Below are 27,182 nucleotides of genomic sequence, written 5' to 3' on the forward strand. Positions count from 1 at the left end.
CACGCGCGTGAAGCACGCATTCAGGACTGATTGCACCGACACGGAAAAAACTGAAACACTGAACGAAATAGCAGACAAAACTGATTCAGCTTTCATGGAAGACCATTTGTTTTTCCCTGAACAGACCCTGACTCCTTCCGTATCGTTCGTGTGAAATATGCTTTAAAGAGTAACTGTCGCTTCTCCTAACATGTGAATTTTATTAACTACTTGAATTCCACATGTAATACCAATTATGGAATCTATTCTTATGACTCCATGTTGTGCCATTCCAGTATTATTCCTGCTAGAAGTTTACAAATAAGTTGCCAGCAGCCTGCAGTAAAGGTACTGCTGGCTGTTACCAGTAATGGGTGTGCCTGACTCTGTCCAATCAGTGCTGCTGGTGTCATACTGTGCAGGGATACCCCCCCCCCCAACTGGTAACACCCATCTGTACCTTTACTGCAAATGGCTGACAATTCATTCATAACTTCTAGCAGGGATAATAAAGGAGCAGATGTTCCAGAAGTGTTATTACATGGGGAATGCAAGTAGTTACTACAACAGCCATGTCAGGAGAGGTGACAGGTCCTCTTTAAGCGTGCAGGGTGAGATAGATAAGCTCAGGGATTAGGTTCTGTCGCTGGATCAGGGGTCGCCCTTGTCAAGGCAGGCGCTCCGCTAATATCCAGCTTGGGGCTTAGCATTGCTCGACAGCAGTTATCTAGGGCTCGCTAGACTACCACAATATTAGACCTAATGCAGCGGTGCCTAAAGAATACACAGAACATAGCATTCTCGGTCCGTGATGCACCGGTATTACATACTTTTTAACTAGATATCAGATAATATCAGCAAAAATAAAAGTTGTGTTTTAGATGGGTAGCGAACTCTCATGAGGATGTAAATGGAGTTATAGCTCTTATATCCCTATTAACCCCCCCCGAACTTGCACTAGTGGAGGATCTGCGAGAGGTTCTGGCTCATATATTATGTCATTCAATCTCATGGGCAGCTGTAGTTTGAGATCCAAGAAGACATGGAAAGATTGTAGGTCAAGTGTTCCTAGTGTGACGTGCATCTCCTGCGCTCCAAGGTCACACAAGTATCTTGTTTCACCATGACCTAAAGTTCAGGCTAAAATAGGAAACGCTTCTAATGCTCTTGTGCTTGCCAGGCCCTGTGACCTAGATCTGGCTGGAAGGTGATATATGTTATGTCTCCTGAAGCTGCTCTGAACTTCTCACTCACCTTTTCCTGCCCAATCTGCTGTAATCTACAGGTCCGCTGTATTAGGCTTATTGCACACGACAGTATATTTTCACGGTCCGCAAAACGGGGTCCCGTTTTTCCGTGATCCGTGACCGTTTTTTCGTCCGTGGGTCTTCCTTGATTTTTGGAGGATCCTCGGACATGAAAAAAAAGTCGTTTTGGTGTCCGCCTGGCCGTGCGGAGCCAAACGGATCCGTCCTGAATTACAATGCAAGTCAATGGGGACGGATCCGTTTGACGTTGACACAATATGGTGCCATTTCAAACGGATCCGTCCCCATTGACTTTCAATGTAAAGTCTGGAGTCCCTTATATACCATCGGATCGGAGTTTTCTCCAATCCGATGGTATATTTTAACTTGAAGCGTCCCCATCACCATGGGAACGCCTCTATGTTAGAATATACTGTCGGATATGAGTTAGATCGTGAAACCTCATTTCCGACAGTATATTCTAACACAGAGGCGTTCCCATGGTGATGGGGACGCTTCTAGTTAGAATATACTACAAACTGTGTACATGACTGCCCCCTGCTGCCTAGCAGCATCCGATCTCTTACAGGGGGCCGTGATCAGCACAATTAACCCCTCAGGTGCCGCACCTGAAGGGGTTAATTGTACTATCATATCCCCCTGTAAGAGATCAGGGCTGCCAGGCAGCAGGGGGCAGACCCCCCCCCCTCCCCAGTTTGAATATCATTGGTGGCCAGTGCGGCCCCCCCCCCTTCCTCCCTCTATTGTAATAATTTGTTTGTGGCACAGTGTGCGCCCCCCCCTTCCTCCCTCTATTGTAATAATTCGTTGGTGGCACAGTGTGCCCCCCCCTTCCTCCCTCTATTGTAATAATTCGTTGGTGGCACAGTGTGCCCCCCCCCTTCCTCCCTCTATTGTAATAATTCGTTGGTGGCACAGTGTGCCCCCCCCTTCCTCCCTCTATTGTAATAAATCGTTGGTGGCACAGTGTGCGCCCCCCCCCCCCTTCCTCCCTCTATTGTAATAAATCGTTGGTGGCACAGTGTGCGCCCCCCCCCCCTTCCTCCCTCTATTGTAATAAATCGTTGGTGGCACAGTGTGCGCCCCCTCCCCTTCCTCCCTCTATTGTAATAAATCGTTGGTGGCACAGTGTGCGCCCCCCCTCCCCCTTCCTCCCTCTATTGTAATAAATCGTTGGTGGCACAGTGTGCGCCCCCCATCGGCCCCCCCTCCCTCTATAGCATTAACAACATTGGTGGCCAGTGTGCAGCCTCCCATCCCCCCCCCCCCCCGATCATTGGTGGCAGCGGGTTACTAGCAATAGTACAATAGTAAAAGATTCATACTTACCTGGGAGCTGCGATTTTCGTGCCCGGCCGGGAGCTCCTCCTACTGGTAAGTGACAGTTCATTTAGCAATGCGCCGCACAGACCCTGTCACTTACCAGTAGGTGGAGCTCCCGGCCGGACACGAACATCGCAGCAGCAGCCAGCAGCAGGTAAGTATGAATCTTCTACTATTGTACTATTGCTAAGTAACCATGGCAACCAGGACTGTAGTAGCGTCCTGGTTGCCATGGTTACCGATCAGAGCCCCAGCGATTAAACTGGGACTCCGATCGGAACTCCGCTGCCACCAATGATGGGGGGGGGGGAGATGGGAGGCCGCACACTGGCTAACAATGTTGTTAATGCTATAGAGGGAGGGGGGGCCGATGGAGGGCGCACACTGTGCCACCAACGAATTATTACAATAGAGGGAGGGAGGGAGGGGGGGCGCACACTGTGCCACCAACGAATAATTACAATAGAGGGAGGGGGGGGGCCGCACTGGCCACCAACCTATTATTACAATAGAGGGGGGGGGTCGCACTGGCCACCAATGATATTCAAACTGGGGAGGGGGGGAGGGTCTGCCCCCTGCTGCCTGGCAGCCCTGATCTCTTACAGGGGGATATGATAGTACAATTAACCCATTCAGGTGCCGCACCTGAAGGGGTTAATTGTGCTGATCACGGCCCCCTGTAAGAGATCGGGTGCTGCCAGGCAGCAGGGGGCAGTCTTGTACACAGTTTGTAGTGTATTCTAACTAGAAGCGTCCCCATCACCATGGGAACGCTTCTGTGTTAGAATATACTGTCGGTTCTGAGTTTTCACGAAGTGAAAACTCAGCTATGAAAAAGCTTTTATGCAGACGGATCTTCGGATCCGTCTGTATAAAAAGTAACCTACGGCCACGGATCACGGACACGGATGCCAATCTTGTGTGCATCCGTGTTCTTTCACGGACCCATTGACTTGAATGGGTCCGTGAACCGTTGGCCGTGAAAAAAATAGGACAGGTCCTATTTTTTTCACGGCCAGGAAACACGGATCTCGGATGCGGCTGCAAAACGGTGCATTTTCCGTTTTTTCCACGGACCCATTGAAAGTCATGGGGTCCGCGAAAAAAAATGGAAAACGGCACAACGGCCACGGGTGCACACAACGGTCGTGTGAAAGAGGCCTTAGGTAGATTTTAATTTTTAACACTCAAAAATTACAACTAAGTACGGTATAATAGTAAACTAGGGCTACATCAACGTGTGTGATGGCCTGTAGTAGTGAGCCGCACTACAGAAGAGACATGGATATGCTGTGGATTTATGGATGTACCACAAGCGTGGCTGCACATAATGCGGATTATGCACGGTTTTTGTATCAGCAAAGTGGATAAGTCATTAAGAAATCTAATCAATACTTTACGAAAAAAAAAAAATCTGCATCATAAATTGGTCAGCAGGAAAATGGTTATTAACCTGGCTGACATTAGTGATGTACTAATGTCATCTGAACATAACTATATTAGTGCCATCTCACTGCGTGCCGCCGTTATTGAGAAAAAATAACTTTTATAATATGCAAATGAGCCTTTAGGAGCAGGGAGGTCGTTGCCCCTGCTCCTAGAGGCTCCGCTCTCCCACCTCTGGCCACGACCTGCTACACTTGATTGACAGGGCCAGGAAGTGCTGGTCTCATCTTGCCGGCCTTGTCTGCCGTGGAAATCTTGCGACTGCGCCGTCCCGTTCAGTATTCGGCGCAGTGAGTGAAGGGCGCTCGCCGGCCAGAGGTGGGAGAGAGGAGCCTCTAGATGCAGGGGCAATGACCCCCCTGCTCCTAAAGGCTCATTTGCATATTATAAAAGTTATTTTCAGATGACATTAGTACATCACTAATGTCAGCCAGGTAATAACCATTTTCCTGCTGACAGAAACCCTTTAAACATCATGTTAATTTATGCTGCAGATATCCACCACATACTGTATTTCATCCTTTGCATGACATAGGGTGAAATCCACGGCAAATCCACTGCAGAAATGAGGCAAAATCAGCAGAATTTCCACTGCAGAAAATCCACCCCACGTGGCTGCACCCCTCAGGGGCCATTCACTTGGCAACTTTTGCAGCCAGAGTTTGTTGCGGTTTCAGTGCCAAATAGCCAACATGTCCTTTCTTAGCGCAGTCATTGCCATAAACCTCAATGGTAAGTGTATTCTGGGTGGCCAGTGACAGCTTTATGGCGCAGAATCCGTTATAAATTTCTGATGTCAAAAGGCGTCGTGTAGGAGGTTGAATTCACACATGGCAGATTTGTTGCAGAAACTTCTGCGACTGAATAACAGTTTCATTAAACGTATCTTCACATGTGATGGGAAAATCCGCCCAAAAATCCGCTACATAAAGACTTCCCCTATGTGATCCTATGGGGTTAAAAAGCCTAATAATGCTGCTGCGTAAATCATATGTTGCAGCTTTTCCAAAGTAGAATGTCTCTATTCATTTCATTGGGGGATGTAATCTGCATCAAAAATAAGGGCTCATTCACACGACTGTGGTTTTGGTCCGCATCTGATCCCAATTTTTTGCAGATCGGATGTGGACCCTTTCACTTTGTGTGCTGTCCGCATCCATATGAACTTTATTGCGGGGGGGGGGGAATGACGGCAGGCTCTCGGCCGATATTTGTCTTTTGAGGATCCGGGATTTTCAGATTACAAAAACGACAAGGGCCGTGTGCATGAGCCCTAACAAAGATCTGCATCCTAATCTATACGTAAAAATCTGCACCTGCGTATTTTCTGACGGATAGGCATCCTTATCTGAATGGGCTTGTTTTGGCAGCAAACACATGGATTTCTGTAAGCTCCAGATAAATGGGACTGCAGATAATGTAGAAGGAAGGATGAGAAATGGAAGAAAAAGGAGAGGAGAAGGAGGTGGAGTGAAAGAGAGAGCAATATAGGGGGAAATCTGATGTAAGGGCCCATTCACATGACTGTATTTATGGATCCACATCCGTTCCGCAATTTTGTGGATTGGATGCAGACCCATTCATTTCAATGGTGCCGCAAAAGATGTGCTGTCCGCATCCGTACTTTTGTTCTGCAGCGCCGCAAAAAAGATAAAACGTGTCTTATTCTTGTCCGCATAGGATAGGCATTTCTATCATACGGTTAGTCGCTTCATTCCGCAAAATGCAGAATACACACGACTGCCATTATCCGTGTTTAGCGGATTTGTGGACCGCAAAACACATATGGTCGTGTGAATGTACCCTAAGGCCTCTTTCACACGAGCGAGTGCAATGCGTGAGGTGAACGCATTTCACCCGCACTGAATCCAGACCCATTCATTTCTATGGGGCTGTGCACATGAGCGGTGATTTTCACGCATCACTTGTGCTTTGCGTGAAAATCGCAGCATGTTCTATATTCTGCATTTTTCACACAACGCAGGCCCCATAGAAGTAAATGGGGCTGCGTGAAAATCGCAAGCATCCGCAAGCAAGTGCGGATGCGGTGCGATTTTCACGCATGGTTGCTAGGAGACGATCGGGATGGGGACCCGATCATTATTATTTCCCCTTATAACATGGTTATAAAGGGAAAATAATAGCATTCTTAATGCAGAACGCATAGTACAATAGGGCTGGAGGGGTTAAAAAAATAAATAATAATTTAACTCACCTTAATCCACTTAATCGCGCAGCCGACATCTCTTCTGTCTCCTTTGCTGTGCACAGGAAAAGGACCTTTTATGACGTCACTGCGCTCATCACATGGTCCGTCACATGATCCATCACCATGGTCAAAGGTCCTATTCCTCAAAGAAGAAGACATAAGAGAAGCCGGGCTGCGCGATCAAGTGGATTAAGGTGAGTTAAATTATTATTATTTTTTTTTAACCCCTCCAGCCCTATTGTACTATGCATTCTGTATTAAGAATGCTATTATTTTCCCTTATAACCATGTTATAAGGGAAAATAATACAATCTACACAACACCTAACCCAAACCCGAACTTCTGTGAAGAAGTCCGGGTTGGGGTCTGGGTACCAAACATGACGATTTTTCTCACGCGCATGCAAAACGCATTAAAATGTTTTGCACCCGCGCGGAAAAAACGCAAACATGGAACGCAATCGCAGTGAAAACTGACTTGTTTTAGTGTCAAAATCGCACAATTTTCCTTGAACGCATCCGGCCCCAATCCGCAACTCCCGTGTGAAAGGGGCCTAAGGGTAAATGCACTCATTCAGGATTTATGTGGACACATGATAACATCATTTTGGATTTGCCTTTTACATTATAGGATGCTTGTGACTGCTGCTCGGAAATCAAATTTAGAAAAGAAGGGGCGCCTGGACTCTCCTAAGACTCACAGGCAGTTCCATGATGATACTACAAAAATAGACAGCCCAGTGGTATACTGTTTCATCAGGACACCCATATTTATACTTGTGGAGCTAGCAGAAATGAGAATAGAATGCAAGTGTGTGTCAGAGATCAGTGGGCATTAATAACCTGTTCAATATGCGGTTATTACAATGAAGCAGGGGCGGATTGGCCATAGACCTTACAGGGAAATTTCCCGATGGGCCGATGCCCAGGGGTAGGGATGAGCGAATCAACTTCAGATGAAACATCTGAAGTCGATTCGCATAAAACTTTGTTCCAATACTGTATGGAGCAGGAGCTCCATACAGTATTAGAATGTATTGGCTTCAATGAGCCGAAGTTATTGCTTCGCAAAGTTTCGCGAGACTTTGCGTAATAACTTCATAAATTATTTTGTACTGTAAAAAACCATTTCCCGAACTCTGGTTCGGTTCCAAGTAGGGTGACCACATTTCCTAACTGCCATTCAGGGACACTTACTTTCACAAGTGCATTTTGTCAAACCTATACTTGAGACTGGCAAAAACATATCTGCCTGTGCATTTTTCAGTTTTTCTCCACACATTAACTGGCTACTTAGACATCTCTTAAGAAAATAATGTGCAAAACCAAAAAAACTGTCATGTTAGCATTTAATAACTAACTAAAACCCAATCACAGCAGGTCTTAACTAGCACACGCAAGTAAATGTAAAAAAAACAAGTAACATATAAAACCAGATTCAAAGGATAGATGGCAAGGCGGATTACTGTACACTGTACATAAAATGTATGGAGGTTACACTATGCCGGACAATATAACCTCTATGCCATGCTGTACAATAAACAGTATAACCCCTACACAGTGTAGCGGTATACTGTATATTGTGTGGCACAGTGTAGGCTATATGTGTATAACATAAACATACTCCACATGAAAACTTACAATTACTTGGCTGCTTGTCCCTTGGAGATCTCGGAAGCCACTTCAACACTTTGGCCGGGGGCTCGGTGGAGCTGATGTGCTTTATCCTAATGAGAAAGATTTCATAATAAGGATGGAGAATGGGCAGAGGGATAGCAGAGCAGGGAGAGGCTGGTGCTGCTACTAGGGGGTCATACCATGGGGGAGTAATAAAGCCCACCATAATGCCCCCCAGTAGAAATAATTCTCCTTATAATGTGCAAAACATACCCCCTTGTAATGCCCCCAGTTGAGCTAATGTTCCCATAATGTGCCAATATAAAATACCCCTTCTTAGTGCCCCCGTAGATGACCCCATAGTGCTCCTCTCCCCCTTCCCCATAGTACCAACCATAATGTGTCCTAGTATAAAATGACCCTATACAGAGCCCCCATATAAAATACCCCTTCTTTTTAGCCTCAGTAGATGCCCCTATAGTGCCACCCAATAATGTGGCAGCAAGATGTGCCCCCATAGATGCCCCCAATCATGTGCCAGTAATAAGAGCCCCCCCACAGTCATGTGCCAGTAGCCAGAGTGCCCCCCCCCCATCATGTGCCAGTCGCCCCCCCCCCCCTTTCATGTGCCAGTAGCCCCCCCTTTCATGTGCCAGTAGCCCCCAATATGTGCCAGTCGCCCCCCCTATCAAGTGCCAGTAGCCCCCCTTATGTACCAGGGACGGGTGAGTGCAGGAGCTGTCGGGTCTTCCATAGACCTCGAGCAGCCCTGCACGGAGGCTGTACAGCACTGTATTATGCTGTACAGCCTCTCTGGGGGGGTATGTCCCCTGTATTTAAAAATTTTTCAAAAATAGAAGAAAAAAAAAATAGACATACAGTTGCAAGAAAAAGTATGTTAACTCTTTGAAATTATATGGATTTCTGCATAAATTGGTCATAAAATATGATCTGATCTTCATCTAAGTCACAAAAATAGACAATCACACAGTCTGCTTAAACTAATAACAAACAGACAATATAGATAATGTGGGTGACCACCTGAGTCAAACAGAAGAATAGTATGGAAAGTGGTCAAAAAATAAAACTTAACGTTTAATAAAGATATTTAGAATAAATGGGTCCCAAGATAAGAGATGAACAATTTATATAAATATACACACGCGGAGCACCACGGCGGTTTACCAGACAGATGTAGATGGTGCCAATACCAAAAAAGCAATAATGTAAAGTGCTCGGCGGCACCAGGGAAAAACCGGTTGGTCCTACCGCACAGATGGGGTACTCCAGAAACAGCAATTAACCGGCCGGTGTTGATAGATATTCACACCGTTGTAGACGGTAATCACGTAGCACAGGGAGGTTTGTAGAACTGGCTGGCCCTAGAATCGCCCTGGAGCCCTACACTCGCCTATGTGACCGGATGACGGAAACCCGCCACCAGTCACCTACAGGAACCTCACCCTGGAATTAATGCGCCCTAAAGAAGCCCTTGCTTACCTAATCCCTACATGCATGTTTCGCTGGGGAGGGATGAGTAACAAGCTCATCAGGGGAAACATGGGAGCTTAGGCTGAATCTGTGCTGGGTGCACTGACAATAATGTCAAAAGTGCACTCTGCACAGAGACGAGAAACCCCACAATCCAGATATGGATCTTAAGTGGGCAAATTAGCTATGAGGGGAAAGGGGAATCAAGATATGGAGCCCCTCTCCTAACAGCTGAGACGCATGGGCTGATGTAGCCTGGGTAGCAGTTAACAGGCGCTACCTTTTAAAGTGAAAGCCAGCCTCAGAATGAGGCTTGGCTAAAACACGCCCACCTCAGTCCGAGCGAGTGATGAACGCCCGCGCATGCGCGGAGCGATACAGCGCACAGAGAGAGGGAGGCAGGGAGGAGGACGTATGACAGAGATGACGTCATCACGTCCCATCTCGCGAATACACGCGAGATGACGCGACGGTTGCCAAGCCAACGGGACGCGTTCACAGGCATCGTCGGGCCGCGCAGCTCCGGGTATGTTGCTGCGCTCAATAGGAACCTGGTATTATATGGCAAAATGATAAAGTAATATATGATTCAAGACTATGTTGGCAGTATATGGACACATATAGGAGGGGCATAAGGGGAGATGGTAAAATTAAAGGGAGGGACAGGTAAACGAGGAAGGGGGGAGGGGGGAGGAGATGGTGTACACTTAAACACAAAATGTAACTATGAATATATATGGGGGCAGTAGAGGGCACCCCACATATATTCAATGGGTGATCAATCCTAGGGCTATATGAAGCAGCCGAAATTGAGCTGTTCATTGAGCCCCATGGGTGAGACTGTGCTCAGCGTAAAAATCCAGCGGGATTCCTTCTGGAGCAGCGTGCGGTCCCAGTCTCCCCCACGGGCCGGACGAACAACTTGCTCAATTCCTACTGCCTTGAGGCAGTTTGGATTCCCCTGGTGGTAATCATGTACATGCCTCGACACTGCTGTGTCCCTGTTATTGGCAATGTCGCCAAGATGCTCACCAAGGCGTCTACGTAGCTCACGTTTTGTTTTTCCTACGTATTCCAAACCGCAGGTGCAGGTGATCTTATAAATGACGCCCTGTGTCTTACAATTGATAAAATCTTTGATAGGAAATGTTTTTGACAGATTGGAGCTGTAAAATGTTTTGCCCGGTTGAATGAGCCCACAGGCTACACAGCCACTACACCTGAAGCAGCCTATTGGCCTACGGTCAAGCCAAGTGCCTTGCCTAGGAGCAGGTGTAAAATGGCTGTGAACAAGGAGATCCTTCAAGTTGCTGCCCCTTCTAAATGTAATTTGAGGGTAGTCATGTACGTAGGCCAATAGGCTGCTTCAGGTGTAGTGGCTGTGTAGCCTGTGGGCTCATTCAACCGGGCAAAACATTTTACAGCTCCAATCTGTCAAAAACATTTCCTATCAAAGATTTTATCAATTGTAAGACACAGGGCGTCATTTATAAGATCACCTGCACCTGCGGTTTGGAATACGTAGGAAAAACAAAACGTGAGCTACGTAGACGCCTTGGTGAGCATCTTGGCGACATTGCCAATAACAGGGACACAGCAGTGTCGAGGCATGTACATGATTACCACCAGGGGAATCCAAACTGCCTCAAGGCAGTAGGAATTGAGCAAGTTGTTCGTCCGGCCCGTGGGGGAGACTGGGACCGCACGCTGCTCCAGAAGGAATCCCGCTGGATTTTTACGCTGAGCACAGTCTCACCCATGGGGCTCAATGAACAGCTCAATTTCGGCTGCTTCATATAGCCCTAGGATTGATCACCCATTGAATATATGTGGGGTGCCCTCTACTGCCCCCATATATATTCATAGTTACATTTTGTGTTTAAGTGTACACCATCTCCTCCCCCCTCCCCCCTTCCTCGTTTACCTGTCCCTCCCTTTAATTTTACCATCTCCCCTTATGCCCCTCCTATATGTGTCCATATACTGCCAACATAGTCTTGAATCATATATTACTTTATCATTTTGCCATATAATACCAGGTTCCTATTGAGCGCAGCAACATACCCGGAGCTGCGCGGCCCGACGATGCCTGTGAACGCGTCCCGTTGGCTTGGCAACCGTCGCGTCATCTCGCGTGTATTCGCGAGATGGGACGTGATGACGTCATCTCTGTCATACGTCCTCCTCCCTGCCTCCCTCTCTCTGTGCGCTGTATCGCTCCGCGCATGCGCGGGCGTTCATCACTCGCTCGGACTGAGGTGGGCGTGTTTTAGCCAAGCCTCATTCTGAGGCTGGCTTTCACTTTAAAAGGTAGCGCCTGTTAACTGCTACCCAGGCTACATCAGCCCATGCGTCTCAGCTGTTAGGAGAGGGGCTCCATATCTTGATTCCCCTTTCCCCTCATAGCTAATTTGCCCACTTAAGATCCATATCTGGATTGTGGGGTTTCTCGTCTCTGTGCAGAGTGCACTTTTGACATTATTGTCAGTGCACCCAGCACAGATTCAGCCTAAGCTCCCATGTTTCCCCTGATGAGCTTGTTACTCATCCCTCCCCAGCGAAACATGCATGTAGGGATTAGGTAAGCAAGGGCTTCTTTAGGGCGCATTAATTCCAGGGTGAGGTTCCTGTAGGTGACTGGTGGCGGGTTTCCGTCATCCGGTCACATAGGCGAGTGTAGGGCTCCAGGGCGATTCTAGGGCCAGCCAGTTCTACAAACCTCCCTGTGCTACGTGATTACCGTCTACAACGGTGTGAATATCTATCAACACCGGCCGGTTAATTGCTGTTTCTGGAGTACCCCATCTGTGCGGTAGGACCAACCGGTTTTTCCTGGTGCCGCCGAGCACTTTACATTATTGCTTTTTTGGTATTGGCACCATCTACATCTGTCTGGTAAACCGCCGTGGTGCTCCGCGTGTGTATATTTAAACTAATAACACACAAAGAATTAAATGTTACCATGTTTTTATTGAACACACCATGTAAACATTCATAGCGCAGGTGGAAAAAGTATGTCAACCCTTGGATTTAATAACTGGTTGAACCTCCTTTGGCAGCAATAACTTTAACCAAACGTTTCCTGTAGTTGCAGATCAGACGTGCTCAACGGTCAGGAGTAATTCTTGACCATTCCTCTTTACAGAACTATTTCAGTTCAGCAATATTCTTGGGATGTCTGGTGTGAATTGCTTTCTTGAGGCCATGCCACAGCATCTCAATCGGGTTGAGGTCAGGACTCTGACTGGGCCACTCCAGAAAGCGGATTTTCTTCTGTTTAAGCCATTCTGTTGTTGATTTACTTCTATGCTTTGGGTCGTTGTCCTGTTGCAACACCCATCTTCTGTTGAGCTTCAGCTGGTAGACAGATGGCCTTAAGTTCTCCTGCAAAATGTCTTGATAAACTTGGGAACTCATTTTTACCTTCGATGATAGCAATCCGTCCAGGCCCTGACACAGCAAAACAGCCCCAAACCATGATGCCCCCACCACCATACTTCACAGTCGGGATGAGGTTTTGATGTTGGTGTGCTGTGCCTCTTTTTCTCCACACATAGTGTTGTGTGTTTCTTCCAAACAACTCAACTTTGGTTTCATCTGTCCACAGAATATTTTGGACAGCAGTGGCTTCCTCTGTGGTATCCTCCCATGAAATCCATTCTTGTTTAGTGTTTTACGTATCGTAGATTCACTAACAGGGATGTTGGTATATGCCAGAGACTTTTGTAAGTCTTTAGCTGACACTCTAGGATTCTTCTTCACCTCATTGAGCAGTCTGCGCTGTGCTCTTGCAGTCATCTTTACAGGACGGCCACTCCTAGGGAGAGTAGCAGAAGTGCTGAACTTTCTCCATTTATAGACAATTTGTCTTACAATGGACTGATGAACAGCAAGGCTTTTGGAGATACTTTTATAACCCTTTCCAGCTTTATGCAAGTCAACAATTCTTAATCGTAGGTCTTCTGAGAGCTCTTTTGTGCGAGGCATCATTCACATCAGGCAATGCTTCTTGTGAAAAGCAAACCCAGAACTGGCGTGTGTTTTTTATAGGGCAGGGCAGCTTTAACCAACACCTCCAATCTCATCTCATTGATTGGACTCCAGTTGGCTGACACCTCACTCCAATTAGCTCTTGGAGAGGTCATTAGTCTAGGGGTTCACATACTTTTTCCACCTGCACTGTGAATGTTTACATGGTGTGTTCAAAAAAACATGGTAATATTTAATTCTTTGTGTGTTATTAGTTTAAGCAGACTGTGATTGTCTATTGTTGTGACTTAGATGAAGATCAGATCACATTTTATGACCAATTTGTGCAGAAATCCATATCATTCCAAAGGGTTCCCATACTTTTTCTTGCAACTGTATTTGGTATCACTGCGTCCGCAACGACCGGCTCTATAATAATATCATATGATCTACCCCATCAGGTGAACGCTGTAAAAAAAATAAACATTGCGCCAAAACTGATTTTTTTTCTTGTGAGCTCACCTATCTTGGAGGAATGATCCAAGGGGGCTCCCTGGATAATAATTCTCTTTGGCCATCTTGGGGCTACAAATATGATGGAGGCGCTTTCCCTCTGAACTTTCTTCAGGACTTGGGGAATTAGGGAAAAGAGAGGGAAGGCGTATCCGAACTCCTGATTCCAGTCCTGAGCTAGACCGTCTATTGCTGTAGGATTTTCTGAATGATTTAGGGAGAAGAATCTCTCCACCTTCCTGTTTTTCTGGGAGGCAAAGTGGTCTATTGTCGGAGACCCAAATTTTGACACAATCTGAGAGAATACTTCCTCGTTCAGACTCCATTCTGCTTGACTGAGCTTGACTCTCGACTTAGAAAGTCGGCTAGAATATTTTCTTTCCCCCCTTAGATGGATTGCGGATAGAAAAAAGCTCCTCACTTCCACTACCTGAAAAATCTCCTGGCAGAGGGAGAGAAGGGATGGTACTCTTGTTCCGCCCTGGCGATTTATATAAGCCACTCTTGTTGAGTTGTCGGAGTAGAAGACCAGTTTTCTGTTTGAGACTTCTGGAATTGCAATTTTTAGGGCCATCTATACTGCTTTGAGCTCTTTGAAGTTTGAAGTGCATTTTCTTGTTTTTAAATCCCACCTTCCTTGCCAGTATCTTCTTTCGGAGTGTACACCCCAGCCCCAGGGACTGGCGTCCGTAGTTATCATGATGGGATCTGCAAAAGACCAAGGCATTCCCACAGAGAGGTTTCTTTGGGATGTCCACCACAGAAGGGATGATCTTGCTCTGGAGGAGAGATGGAACCTTTTCTCCAATGTTTGTGGAAGTCCATTCCAAGCCTGCAATATATCCGCCTGCAGTGGTCTTGTGTGAATCTGCGTGAAGGGTACAGCCGGAATTGTAGCCGTCAAATGTCCCAGTACTATCATTGCTTGTCTGAAAGAACACTGGAAGGAACGAAACAGGGCCCACACATGCTCTATGGTGGACGACACTTTCCTCTGTGGTAGGATTGTCTTCTGGGACCTGGAGTCTAACTGCATTCCTAAAAAGGTGCAATTCTGAGACGGGGTTAGACAAGACTTTCCCTGATTTATCTACCACCGAAATCCTTTAACAGGGAGCATACCAGAACTAGATCTTTTTGTAATTGGTCCCTTGTGTGGGCAATGAATAAGAAGTCGTCCAGTTAAGGTATCAACACTACCCTGGACAGTCAGAGAAAAGCCACCATCTCTGCCACCACCTTTGTAAAGATTCTCGGGGCCTGAGACACCGAAGGGGAGTGCCCTGTATTGTAGATGCAGAAGCTGACCATGCATGTAGACCGCTGTTCTCAAAATTTTTGGGGAGGAAGCATGAATTGGGATATGATAATAAGCATCCTCTAGATCTATGCTCGCCATCCAGCAGTCCCTGAATAACAGATCTAGGGTCGTTTTTATTGTCTCCATACGAAACCTTTTGTATTTTAAGAACTTGTTTAGCTTTTTTAAGTTCAGTATCATGGGAAAGGATCCGTTGTTTTTTTTAACCAAAAATAGAGGGGAGTAAAACTCCTTGCCTTCCTCCCTCTTGGGTACTTGGCAGACTACTCCTTTGTCTAATAATAAACGGACTTCTGATTCTAGCACCTTGGACTTTTGGAAGTCTCTCGGAAGGGGAGTGCAGGTGAAAGAGTCTTGAGGATAAGAGAGGAACTCCAACCGGAATCCCTTCCTTATTTCCCCCCAGGACCCACTTGTTCTGGATAATGCCTGTCCAAGCTGGGAAAAAGCAAGATAACCTTCCCCCAACCTGGAGTCTGGCGTCATTGTTGCTTTCCTTTCGGTCTATTATCCTGGGTCTTAAAGAGGAATCCACCAGATTTTTTCTGAAACCTGTCTCTCTCTTTTTTGTCATATGGTTTGCCCCTCTGTCTCCTAAAACCCTGCTGGGGTTTACGAAAAAAGGGATTCCTCTGAGGTGTAGGAAACCCTTTTTTCTTTCCGAGGCCTTCTCCAGGATTTAATCCAGACAAGATCCAAAAAGTCTGTTTCCTTCACATGGAAGGGTGCAGAGTCTGGCCTTAGAACCTTGATCTCCTTTCCATGATTTAAGCCAAATAGCTCTTCTAGCGGCATTAGTCATGGCCAAGGATTTGGCAGAAAAACGGATAACATCAGTAGATGCATCAGTTAAAAAATCTGCAGCTTTAGAGAATGTAGGTAAGGATGCTAGGATTTCCTCCCTAGGTTTCTTTTCTTTAAGGTGAATCTCTATCTGGTCCAACCAAAGACTGAGAGACCTAGATATCAAGGTAGCTACGATAGCTGGTCTGAGACAAGTGGCTGATGTCTCCCAGGCACGTTTTAAATAAGTATCGACTTTCTTATCTAGTTGATCGGAAAGACAACCTAGATCAAAGGGAAGTGCTGCTTTTTTGGCTATTTTGGCGACCGGGGCGTCCACCGTAGGAGCCTTATCCCATATTGAGGATACTTCTTTATCATACGGATAGTTTCTCTTTACTGAGGTGGGAATAAAATACTTCCTGTCAGGATTTTTCCACTCTTTTTTGATTAGAGTTTGTAAGTTTTCGTGCATAGTAAAAACCCTATGTTTCTTAGGGCCTAGAGCTTGGAAGGCTTGGTCCGCAGCAGATCTAGTTTGTTTAATATCTTTCAGCTGCATAGTGGATCTTACAGCCTTCAGTAATGGCTGCATATCCTCAGGGGGAAAAAAGGATCTTCCTGAATATTCATCATCAGAGGAATCAGAGTCGCTGGAAAACAACTGTCTTGATTCTTTATCTTCATTATCAGAAGAGTCAATATCTATGCTTTCATATTCCGTAGATCTATCCGGGGACTTGGTACGGCCTTTACTGAATGCTTTAAGCAAAGCCTTCACTTCTGACCTAATTAAACATTTCATGGACCTGGTTAAACTCTGGGACTCTTCCGCCACAAGCTTATCTATGCATGCTGAACACAGTGGTTTAAGATATGAAGCAGATAGGGCCGTTTTACATCCTGCACACTCCTTATGTTTGGTCTTGCTAGAAGATTTTTTAGGCGGCTTTGAGGTCTACAACAATCAAATAATACCCCATTAGTAAGGAAAAGAACATTCTCACCCATAGCGAAGAAATTTTCCTTCCCCACGTCTTAGGACCGGTACCGGGCTTGCGGGCCTCAAGGGTTCCAGGGGTTCAGCACGTCCATCCGAGGGCTCCGTCATACTGCCCAAGCTGGGAACATCTTCAGCACAAACACTGTGTGCCTCTCCGCTGGCTGCCTGCTCCTGCAGCCGCATTTATATTTTAAAAGACGCGCCTTGGCTTCTACTTCCGGTTCCGCGGTCCGGGAGAAGGCCCCGCCCCCTGCTGACGTCATCAGATGCGCCAACCTGTGAGCGGCCGCGCGCATGCGCACAAGCGCTTAATGCACGCGGCCACCATCTTGGGTACTGGCGGCAGCCCTCACGCCGGCTCAAGAGAGGGGAGCCGCCTGAACACGGCCACAGCGGCTCCCCGCAGGACCGGAAAGTAGTGCAGAAGGAGGCAGACTTGCGGGGAGCGGCTTCCAGCACGGCCACAGAACTACCGCTTCCCAGGGAAAAGGTCTCCTACGGCAACCGGCCACAGACCTACCCCAGTGGCAGGTGCTGACTATGAGGTATGTCTTCTGCAGCAGATCCCCGCTGCCCTGCTTCTCAGGATCTCCCATCCGGAGGACAGGAAACCTGAACGGGTGCTTGGTGGGGGTGTGTTCATTTTATCTTCTCAGGTTTCCTGTCCAGATGGGAGGTCTGAGTTGCATAGGGTGCAGTCATGGGTGAGGGGAAAAATGTAAAAACTATGGTTTTAAGAATATGGCAACACAAAAACATGATTTTTTTTCTATAAATGTTTTTTATTGTGTAAAATGTAAAAAAAATAAGAAAAACTAGACATATTTGGTATCGCTGCGTCCGTAATGACCGGATCTATAAAAATATCACATGATCTACCCCATCAAGTAAACGGTGTAAAAAAAAAAAATTAACACCAAACAGCTTTTTTTTTGTGACTTCACCTCCCAAAAATGAGATAAAAAGCAACCAGAAAGCCAAATGTACCCCAAAATGGTGCTAATAAAAACTACAGCTTGTCTCGTACAAAATAAGCCTGACAGAAAATTCCAGATGCCGCTCCTTCCCTTCTGAGCCTTGGCGTATCCCCAAGTAACAGTTTGCGACCATAATTGGGGTGTTACTATATTCAGGAGAAAGTGGGTAGCAAATTGGGGGGGGGGATATTCCTCTGTTATCTTTTGTAAAAAAGAAAGTTTGGGCCTAAAGCACCATTTTCTTGTAAAAAAATAATAATTTTTCATTTTCACACCCAATTCTATGAAACAGCTGTTGAGTGAAGTGCTCGCTACACCCCTTAAAAATTCCTTGGGTGGTGTAGTTTACAAAATGTGGTAACTTTTTGGGGGTTTTCACTGTGGGGTTACCTCAGGGCCTCTTCAAATGCAACATGGTGTCCAAAGACCATTCCAGCAAAATCTGCCCTTCAAAAACCATATGGTGCTCCTTGCCTTCTGTGCCCTGTCGTGTGCCCAAACAGCGGTATACGACCACATATGGGGTGTTTCTGCAAACTGCAGAAGCAAGGTAATACATATTGAGGTTTGTTTTGTTAACCCTTGATGTGTTCCAGGAAAAAAAAAAAGTGACATTTTGAAATTTCACCTCTATTTTGCTTTAATTCCTGTGGAATACCTAAAGGGTTAACCCACATTTCTAAAACCAGTTTTGAATAGTTTGAGGGGTGTCATTTCTAAAATGGGGTCATTTATGGGTTGGTTCTATTATGCAAGCCCCACAAAGTTACTTCAGAACTGAACTGGTCCTTAAAAAAGTTGACTTTGGAAATTTTCTTAAAAATTTCTAAAATTGCTTCTAAAATTCTAAACCTTCTAATGTCATAAAAAAATTAAATTACATTACTAAAATGATGCCAACATAAAGTAGACATATGGGGAATGTTAATTAATAAATATTTTATGAGGCATCACTATCTGTCTTAGGCCTCATGCACACGGCCGTGTTCCGTGGCCGAGAGCGGTCTGTGGTAACCCGGCCGGGATTCCTGCTGACAGCAGGAGCGAGCGGCGTCATTGGTTGCTATGACGCCGTGCGCTTCATGCCGCCGCTGCTGTACAGTGATACACTAGTATGATCTATACCAGTGTATCACTGTACAGCAGCGGCGGCATGAAGCGCACGGCGTCATAGCAACCAATGACGCCGCGCCCTCCTGCTGTCAGCAGGAATCCCGGCCGGGTTACCACGGACCGCTCTCGGCCGCGGAACACGGCCGTGTGCATGAGGCCTTAAAAGCAGAGAGATTCAAATTTAGAAAACAGTGATATTTTTCACATTTTCGTTAACTTTTGGATTTTTTTTTATAAATCAAGGTAAAACATATTGACTCAAATTTACCATTAACATGAAGTACAATGTGTCATGAGAAAACATTCTCTGAATGGTTTGGATAAGTAAAAGCGTTCCAAAGTTATTACCACAAAAGTAGTCCGGCTGCCTCTCAGCATACGCTGCCGTGCTGTCGCCGGAACTCTGCCCCTGCCCCCATTATAGTCAATGGGGACGAAGCGGCAGTCCGGGGGCACACGTGAACTAGCGGCAGGACGGATGCGACAGGCTGTTCACCCGCCGGAACAGCCTGCCAGAGTCCCCTGCCGCTAGTGTATAAGTACCCTTACACAACCAATTCTGCCCAGTTCCCTTAGTGCCCCCACACAGTAATTATTCCCCCTTACTGCCCTCCCGCACAAAGTAGAATGCTTTTTAAGATTGCATCTTACAGTAGTGATGGGCCCTTAGTGCCTTCACACAGTAGTTATGTCCCATTTGTGCCACCAAACAGTAGTTTTGCCCCCTTTGTACCCACACGCAGTAGTTATGCCCCCTTACTGAGTCAACACTGTAGAATGCTCCCATAGTGCTCCCTTCACAGTAGTGTCCCCAAAGTTACATCCCTATCAAAGTAGAAAGTTCCCGTAGTGAGGTCCCCTAAGGTTTCTGCCGCAAATTGCGGCTGTGCTGCAGGGTTTTTTCTGGTCCAAAAAAGACACAAGCTGGTTTTTGCAACAATATACCTGCATTTATGAAGCGTTTTCTTCCAGCAAAGGGAAAACACTCAGACTTAAATTACCTTAACCCCTTGAAGTTTTTGCGTTTTTGTGCTTTCATTTTTCTTCCTTGTCTACCTGGGAGGCATAACTTTTATTTTGCATTCACATAGCCGTATGAGGGCGCTTTTCTTTTCCGGACAAGTTGTACTTTCTAATGCCACCATTTACTATTTTGTACTATGTGGTGGGAAGCGTGAAAAAATTCCAAATGTGATGGAATTTTTTAACCACCTCAGGACCGCCGTACGCAGGATTGCGTCTTTGCGGCGGCCCTGCTCTTCTGGGTGGACGCGCCGGTGCGTCCTCTCGCGAGACGCGAGATTTCCTGTGAACGCGCGCACACAGGCGCGCGCGCTCACAGGAACGGAAGGTAAGAGAGTTGATCTCCAGCCTGCCAGCGGCGATCGTTCGCTGGCAGGCTGGAGATGTGTTTTTTTTAACCCCTAACAGGTATATTAGACGCTGTTTTGATAACAGCGTCTAATATACCTGCTACCTGGTCCTCTGGTGGTCCCCTTTGTTTGGATCGACCACCAGAGGACACAGGTAGCTCAGTAAAGTCCCACCAAGCACCACTACACTACACTACACCCCCCCCCCGTCACTTATTAACCCCTTATTAGCCCCTGATCACCCCATATAGACTCCCTGATCACCCCCCTGTCATTGATTACACCCCTGTCATTGATCAACCCCCTGTAAAGCTCCATTCAAATGTCCGCATGATTTTTACGGATCCACTGATGGATGGATCGGATCTGCAAAACGCATACGGGCGTCTGAATGAAGCCTTACAGGGGCGTGATCAATGACTGTGGTGATCACCCCATATAGACTCCCTGATCACCCCCCTGTCATTGATTACCCCCCTGTCATTGATTACCCCCCTGTAAAGCTCCATTCAGATGTCCGCATGATTTTTACGGATGCACTGATAGATGGATCGGATCCGCAAAACGCATCCGGACGTCTGAATGAAGCCTTACAGGGGCGTGATCAATGACTGTGGTGATCACCCCATATAGACTCCCTGATCACCCCCCTGTCATTGATTACACCCCTGTCATTGATCACCCCCCTGTAAAGCTCCATTCAGATGTCCGCATGATTTTTACGGATGCACTGATAGATGGATCGGATCCGCAAAACGCATCCGGACGTCTGAATGAAGCCTTACAGGGGCGTGATCAATGACTGTGGTGATCACCCCATATAGACTCCCTGATCACCCCCCTGTCATTGATTACCCCCCTGTAAAGCTCCATTCAGATGTCCGCATGATTTTTACGGATGCACTGATAGATAGATCGGATCCGCAAAATGCATCCGGACGTCTGAATGAAGCCTTACAGGGGCATGATCAATGACTGTGGTTATCACCCCATATAGACTCCCTGATCACCCCCCTGTCATTGATCACCCCCCTGTCATTGATCACCCCCCTGTCATTGATCACCCCCCTGTAAAGCTCCATTCAGATGTCCGCATGATTTTTACGGATGCACTGATAGATGGATCGGATCCGCAAAACGCATCCGGACGTCTGAATGAAGCCTTACAGGGGCGTGATCAATGACTGTGGTGATCACCCCATATAGACTCCCTGATCACCCCCCTGTCATTGATTACACCCCTGTCATTGATCACCCCCCTGTAAAGCTCCATTCAGATGTCCGCATGATTTTTACGGATGCACTGATAGATGGATCGGATCCGCAAAACGCATCCGGACGTCTGAATGAAGCCTTACAGGGGCGTGATCAATGACTGTGGTGATCACCCCATATAGACTCCCTGATCACCCCCCTGTCATTGATCACCCCCCTGTAAAGCTCCATTCAGATGTCCGCATGATTTTTACGGATGCACTGATAGATGGATCGGATCCGCAAAACGCATCCGGACGTCTGAATGAAGCCTTACAGGGGCGTGATCAATGACTGTGGTGATCACCCCATATAGACTCCCTGATCACCCCCCTGTCATTGATTACACCCCTGTCATTGATCACCCCCCTGTAAAGCTCCATTCAGACGTCCGCATGATTTTTACGGATCCACTGATAGATGGATCGGATCCGCAAAACGCATCCGGACGTCTGAATGAAGCCTTACAGGGGCATGATCAATGACTGTGGTGATCACCCCATATAGACTCCCTGATCACCCCCCTGTCATTGATTACCCCCCTGTAAAGCTCCATTCAGATGTCCGCATGATTTTTACGGATGCACTGATAGATGGATCGGATCCGCAAAACGCATATAGACTCCCTGATCACCCCCCTGTCATTGATCAACCCCCTGTCATTGATCACCCCCCCCTGTCATTGATCACCCCCCTGTCATTGATCAACCCCCTGTCATTGATCACCCCCCCCTGTCATTGATCACCCCCCTGTCATTGATCACCCCTCTGTAAGGCTCCATTCAGACATTTTTTTGGCCCAAGTTAGCGGAATTTTTATTTATTTTTCTTACAAAGTCTCATATTCCACTAACTTGTGTCAAAAAATAAAATCTCACATGAACTCACCATACCCCTCACGGAATCCAAATGCGTAAAATTTTTTAGACATGTATATTCCAGACTTCTTCTCACGCTTTAGGGCCCCTAGAATGCCAGGGCAGTATAAATACGCCACATGTGACCCCATTTCGGAAAGAAGACACCCCCAGGTATTCCGTGAGGGGCATATTGAGTCCATGAAAGATTGAAATTTTTGTCCCAAGTTAGCGGAACGGGAGACTTTGTGAGAAAAAAATAAAAAATATCAATTTCCGCTAACTTGTGCCAAAAAAAAAAAATTTCTATGAACTCGCCATGCCCCTCATTGAATACCTTGGGGTGTCTTCTTTCCAAAATGGGGTCACATGTGGGGTATTTATACTGCCCTGGCATTCTAGGGGCCCCAAAGCGTGAGAAGAAGTCTGGTATCCAAATGTCTAAAAATGCCCTCATAAAATGAATGTGGGCCCCTTTGCGCATCTAGGCTGCAAAAAAGTGTCACACATGTGGTATCGCCGTACTCAGGAGAAGTTGGGGAATGTGTTTTGGGGTGTCATTTTACATATACCCATGCTGGGTGAGAGAAATATCTTGGTCAAATGCCAACTTTGTATAAAAAAATGGGAAAAGTTGTCTTTTGCCAAGATATTTCTCTCACCCAGCAAGGGTATATGTAAAATGACACCCCAAAACACATTCCCCAACTTCTCCTGAATACGGCGATACCACATGTGTGACACTTTTTTGCAGCCTAGGTGGGCAAAGGGGCCCATATTCCAAAGAGCACCTTTAGGATTTCACAGGTCATTTACCTACCTAACACACATTAGGGCCCCTGGAAAATGCCAGGGCAGTATAACTACCACACAAGTGACCCCATTTTGGAAAGAAGACACCCCAAGGTATTCCGTGAGGGGCATGGCGAGTTCCTAGAATTTTTTATTTTTTGTCACAAGTTAGTGGAAAATGCTGATTTTTTTTTTTTTTTTTTTTTTTATACAAAGTCTCATATTCCACTAACTTGTGACAAAAAATAAAAACTTCCATGAACTCACTATGCCCATCAGCGAATACCTTGGGGTCTCTTCTTTCCAAAATGGGGTCACTTGTGGGGTAGTTATACTGCCCTGGCATTCTAGGGGCCCAAATGTGTGGTAAGGAGTTTGAAATCAAATTCTGTAAAAAATGACAAGTGAAATCCGAAAGGTGCTCTTTGGAATATGGGCCCCTTTGCCCACCTAGGCTGCAAAAAAGTGTCACACATCTGGTATCTCCGTACTCAGGAGAAGGTGGGGAATGTGTTTTGGGGTGTCATTTTATATATACCCATGCTGGGTGAGAGAAATATCTTGGCAAACGACAACTTTTCCCATTTTTTTATACAAAGTTGTCATTTGACCAAGATATTTATCTCACCCAGCATGGGTATATGTAAAAAGACACCCCAAAACACATTCCTCAACTTCTCCTGAGTACGGGGATACCAGATGTGTGACACTTTTTTGCAGCCTAGGTGGGCAAAGGGGCCCATATTCCAAAGAGCACCTTTCGGATTTCACTTGTCATTTTTTACTGAATTTGATTTCAAACTCCTTACCACACATTTGGGCCCCTAGAATGCCAGGGCAGTATAACTACCCCACAAGTGACCCCATTTTGGAAAGAAGAGACCCCAAGGTATTCGCTGATGGGCATAGTGAGTTCATAGAACTTTTTATTTTTTGTCACAAGTTAGTGGAATATGAGACTTTGTAAGAAAAAAAAAAAAAAAAAAAAAAATCATCATTTTCCGCTAACTTGTGACAAAAAATAAAAAGTTCTATGAACTCACTATGCCCATCAGCGAATACCTTAGGGTGTGTACTTTCAGAAATGGGGTCATTTGTGGGGTGTTTGTACTGTCTGGGCATTGTAGAACCTCAGGAAACATGACAGGTGCTCAGAAAGTCAGAGCTGCTGCAAAAAGCGGAAATTCACATTTTTGTACCATAGTTTGTAAACGCTATAACTTTTACCCAAACCATTTTTTTTCTACCCAAACATTTTTTTTTTTATCAAAGACATGTAGAACTATAAATTTAGAGCAAAATTTCTATATGGATGTCGTTTTTTTTGCAAAATTTTACAACTGAAAGTGAAAAATGTCATTTTTTTGCAAAAAAATCGTTAAATTTCGATTAATAACAAAAAAAGTAAAAATGTCAGCAGCAATGAAATACCACCAAATGAAAGCTCTATTAGTGATAAGAAAAGGAGGTAAAATTCATTTGGGTGGTAAGTTGCATGACCGAGCAATAAATGGTGAAAGTAGTGTAGGTCAGAAGTGTAAAAAGTGGCCTGGTCTTTCAGGGTGTTTAAGCACTGGGGGCTGAGGTGGTTAAAGAGCGCAATTCCGCCACAGTTTTACGGTTTTTGTCCCTACAGCGTTCCCTATGCAGTAAAACTGACCTGTGCCCTTTATTCTCTGGGTCAGTAAGATTACAAAGATATGTGTAGGTTTTGTTGTATTTTATTACTGAAAAAACAAACAAACTTTACATTGCCATATTAAGGCACGGACCTCCGGCAGGCTGTTCCGTCGGGTGAACAGCCTGTCGGATCAGTCCTGCCGTTTGTGACCGTGTGTCCCCATTGACTATAATGGGGCGGTGCGGAGTTCCGGCGGAGGCACGGCGAGAGGCTGCCGGAATAAATGTTGGACATGTCGTAGTTTTATTCCGGCAGCCTCTCGCCGTGCGCTGCCATGCCTCCTCCGGAACTCCGCCCCCGCCCCCATTATAGTCAATTGGGACGGAGCGGCAGTCCGGGGGTACACGGTCACTAGCGGCAGGGCGGATCCGACAGGCTGTTCACCCGACGGAACAGCCTGCCGGAGGTACGTGCCGCTAGTGTGAAAGTAGCCTAAGACCCCCACAAAATGTTTTATAGTTACTTCTACTGAGCTGTGTGGGGGCTCATTTTTCGTGGGACGATCTCTAGTTTTTATTGATGGCGAATCGGCCATTTTGATATTTGTCACGATCCCTACTCAATAGGTCACGTCACTGGGGTGAATTATACTAGTGAGCTCATCAAGTTACCACATAAATTCCTTCCCACCTATTCTAGATGATGGAATTATGCTAACTTACTCCCCTAGATTCTAACACCCCAATATTTTCTATCACAATAGCTGCCACCACCTATACTATAAGGCAATAGGGGCCTATACTCAGATATTCTCTCAACCCAAATTTAACACAGTAACACAGGTTATCTATATGGGACCTAAAATTATCTGAAACACTACTGGTAACGTTATTCCCTCCGAAAGAGCAAGTTCTATAAGACCACAAGGAAGGGACTTATTAACCCCTTAGTGACCACCCATGCGTGTTTTTACGGCGGTCACTAAGGGCTTTAGGCTGGGCTGCCGCGTTTTTACGGCGGCCCAGTCTAAGCGCTGCACGGCTCCCCCGTGCAGCGGGGAGCGCGGACCTGGCTCTCACATGAGAGCCGGGGCCCTGCTCTAACAGCCGACCGGCAGGAGTGCCGATCCGGGCTGTTTAACCCCTTACATGCCGGGCGCAATGGCGCCCGCTGCAGGTAAAGTGGCGACAGAGGGAGCGGACTCCCTCTGTCTCCCATCAGCATCCCGAAAATGCGATTGCGGGGTGCTGATGTGTTGGGAAGCTTACCTTGCTTCCGATCAGGGCCCTGAGCCTGTCTTCAGTTATCTCCAGCAGGCTGTGCCTCTCTGGCGCAGCCTGCTGGTCAATGTTTGAATAGCATTGCTATTGAAATGCAATGCATTAGGCCTATTGCACACGACCGTATGACTTTTTCAGTGTTTTGCGGTCCGTTTTTCACGGATCCGTTGTTCCGTTTTTTGTTTCCGTTGTGTTTCCGTTTCTGTTCCGTTTTTCCGTATGGCATATACAGTAATTACATAGATAAAATTGGGCTGGGCATAACATTTTCAATAGATGGTTCAGCAAAAAACGGAACGGAAATGGAAGACATACGGATGCATTTCCGTATGTGTTCCGTTTTTTTTGCGGACCCATTGACTTGAATGGAGCCACGGAACGTGATTTGCGGGCAATAATAGGACATGTTCTATGTTAAAACGGAACGGAAAAACTGAAATATACGGAAACGGAATGCATACGGAGTACATTCCGTTTTTTTTGCGGAACTATTGAAATGAATGGTTCCGTATACGGACCGCAAAAAACGTCCAGTAAACGGGAAAAAAAAACGGCCGTGTGCAGGAGGCCTTATAGAGATAATGCATTACATTTTAAAAGCAATCAAAATACTGTATATCATAGTCCCCTTGTGGGACTATTAAGTAGTAAAAAAAAATAGAAAAAAATTACACATTTATTAAATAAAAAAATTCCATAAAATAAAAAAAATATGCTTTTTTTTCCATTGAAAATACGCTTTTCAATAAAAAAAATTGCAAAAAGAAAATATCCCCCATATGTTTGGTATTGACGCGTCCGTAACGACCGGGACTACATAAATATTACATAAATATGGTGAACGCCGTAAAAAAAAAAAAAAAAAAGACAGAATTTCGAATTTATTCTTAGTTTCTACCGAAAAAAACTTAATAACAAGCGATCAAAAAGCGGCATTTACTCCAAAATCATACCAATGAAAAATACAAGTTGTCTTTCAAAAATCAAGCCCTCA

The sequence above is a fragment of the Bufo bufo genome, chromosome 2, assembly GCF_905171765.1.
Source record: "Bufo bufo chromosome 2, aBufBuf1.1, whole genome shotgun sequence".
Classification (NCBI taxonomy): domain Eukaryota; kingdom Metazoa; phylum Chordata; class Amphibia; order Anura; family Bufonidae; genus Bufo; species Bufo bufo.